This window comes from Vigna unguiculata, unplaced genomic scaffold (assembly GCF_004118075.2).
Source record: "Vigna unguiculata cultivar IT97K-499-35 unplaced genomic scaffold, ASM411807v1 contig_693, whole genome shotgun sequence".
NCBI lineage: Eukaryota > Viridiplantae > Streptophyta > Magnoliopsida > Fabales > Fabaceae > Vigna > Vigna unguiculata.
In genome coordinates, this window is record NW_021011418.1 from 137,501 (window position 1) to 140,000 (window position 2,500).

Genomic DNA, 2,500 nt, shown 5'->3' on the forward strand with positions numbered 1-2,500 from the left:
ATCGCTAGGCATGAAAATAACTTTCCACAATATCCGAGGGACTAGCTGCCGAGCTAACCAACGATCAGTGACGACCGTGTGTTGGTATTAATAAAGCTCAACAACTATGAAGAGGCTAGTTGTGCCATGATAAACATGCTAACGCACGCACCACGTGAGGGGGGAGGCCTCATCAAGCTCCCTTTAAAACCTGCCAGTGTGGAGCTGGCCGGCTCAAGGAGCACTCCCCCCTATAAGAGGTTAATATGCAAAAGGCAAAATTGTACAAGTAGATACACTTTTTTTGAGCAGACATAAGTCCATATCTCGGGCTATACTTCGAATTTTGATGCGATTTTTTGCAGTAATTCGTAGAATAATGGTATCTCCTTGCTCACCAAATTTCATAATTTTTCTCGAAGGGGAACTATTTTTTTTATTTTTTTTACTTACCGGGTATGTGTAAAATCGGGAAAAATAGAAAAGCACATGTAGACTTCGAATTTCGACCTCATTTTTTCCAGTCCACCACTAAACAATATCAGGAACCTCCCCACAAAATTTCATTCAGTTTGGCCAAGGTCTTAAATTTGACAAATTTTGGCACCAAGCTATCTAGTCGCGGTGCACCGACCAACTTGGCCAAGTGCAAAATGCATCCAATTCAAAACTTTTGTGCACCAACACTTTTACAGTACTCATTTGGGGACATTTGGAGGCCTTTCCAACCCTCACATCTCAAAAACCACGAATTTCATTTTTTCACAAATCTCCCCACCAAGCCATCTAGCTATGCCGCGGTGCACCGCCAACTTGGCCATGTGCAAAACCCTCCGAACTCAAAACTTTCGTGCACCAAGAATTTCATGGTATTCATTTGGGGCATTTGGAGGCCTTTCCAACCCTCACATCTCAAAAACCACGAATTTCATTTTTTCACAAAACTCCCACCAAGCCTTCTAGCTATGCCGCGGTGCACCGCCAACTTGGCCATGTGCAAAACCCTCCGAACTCAAAACTTTCGTGCACCAAGAATTTCATGGTATTCATTTGGGGCATTTGGAGGCCTTCCAACCCTCACATCTCAAAAACCACGAATTTCATTTTTTCACAAAACTCCCCACCAAGCCATTTAGCTATGCCGCGGTGCACCGACCAACTTGGCCATGTGCAAAACCCTCCGAACTCAAAACTTTCGTGCACCAAGAATTTCATGGTATTCATTTGGGGCATTTGGAGGCCTTCCAACCCTCACATCTCAAAAACCACGAATTTCATTTTTTCACAAAACTCCCACCAAGCCATTAGCTATGCCGCGGTGCACCGACCAACCTTGGCCATGTGCAAAACCCTCCGAACTCAAAACTTTCGTGCACCAAGAATTTCATGGTATTCATTTGGGGCATTTGGAGGCCATTCCAACCCTCACATCTCAAAAACCACGAATTTCATTTTTTCACAAAACTCCCACCAAGCCATCTAGCTATGCCGCGGTGCACCGACCAACTTGGCCATGTGCAAAACCCTCCGAACTCAAAACTTTCGTGCACCAAGAATTTCATGGTATTCATTTGGGGCATTTGGAGGCCATTCCAACCCTCACATCTCAAAAACCACGAATTTCATTTTTTCACAAAACTCCCCACAAGCCATCTAGCTATGCCGCGGTGCACCGACCAACTTGGCCATGTGCAAAACCCTCCGAACTCAAAACTTTCGTGCACCAAGAATTTCATGGTATTCATTTGGGGCATTTGGAGGCCTTCCAACCCTCACATCTCAAAAACCACGAATTTCATTTTTTCACAAAACTCCCACCAAGCCATTTAGCTATGCCGCGGTGCACCGACCAACTTGGCCATGTGCAAAACCCTCCGAACTCAAAACTTTCGTGCACCAAGAATTTCATGGTATTCATTTGGGGCATTTGGAGGCCTTTCCAACCCTCACATCTCAAAAACCACGAATTTCATTTTTTCACAAAACTCCCACCAAGCCATTAGCTATGCCGCGGTGCACCGACCAACTTGGCCATGTGCAAAACCCTCCGAACTCAAAACTTTCGTGCACCAAGAATTTCATGGTATTCATTTGGGGCATTTGGAGGCCATTCCAACCCTCACATCTCAAAAACCACGAATTTCATTTTTTCACAAAACTCCCACCAAGCCATTTAGCTATGCCGCGGTGCACCGACCAACTTGGCCATGTGCAAAACCCTCCGAACTCAAAACTTTCGTGCACCAAGAATTTCATGGTATTCATTTGGGGCATTTGGAGGCCATTCCAACCCTCACATCTCAAAAACCACGAATTTCATTTTTTCACAAAACTCCCCACCAAGCCATTTAGCTATGCCGCGGTGCACCGACCAACTTGGCCATGTGCAAAACCCTCCGAACTCAAAACTTTCGTGCACCAAGAATTTCATGGTATTCATTTGGGGCATTTGGAGGCCTTTCCAACCCTCACATCTCAAAAACCACGAATTTCATTTTTTCACAAAACTCCCCACCAAGCC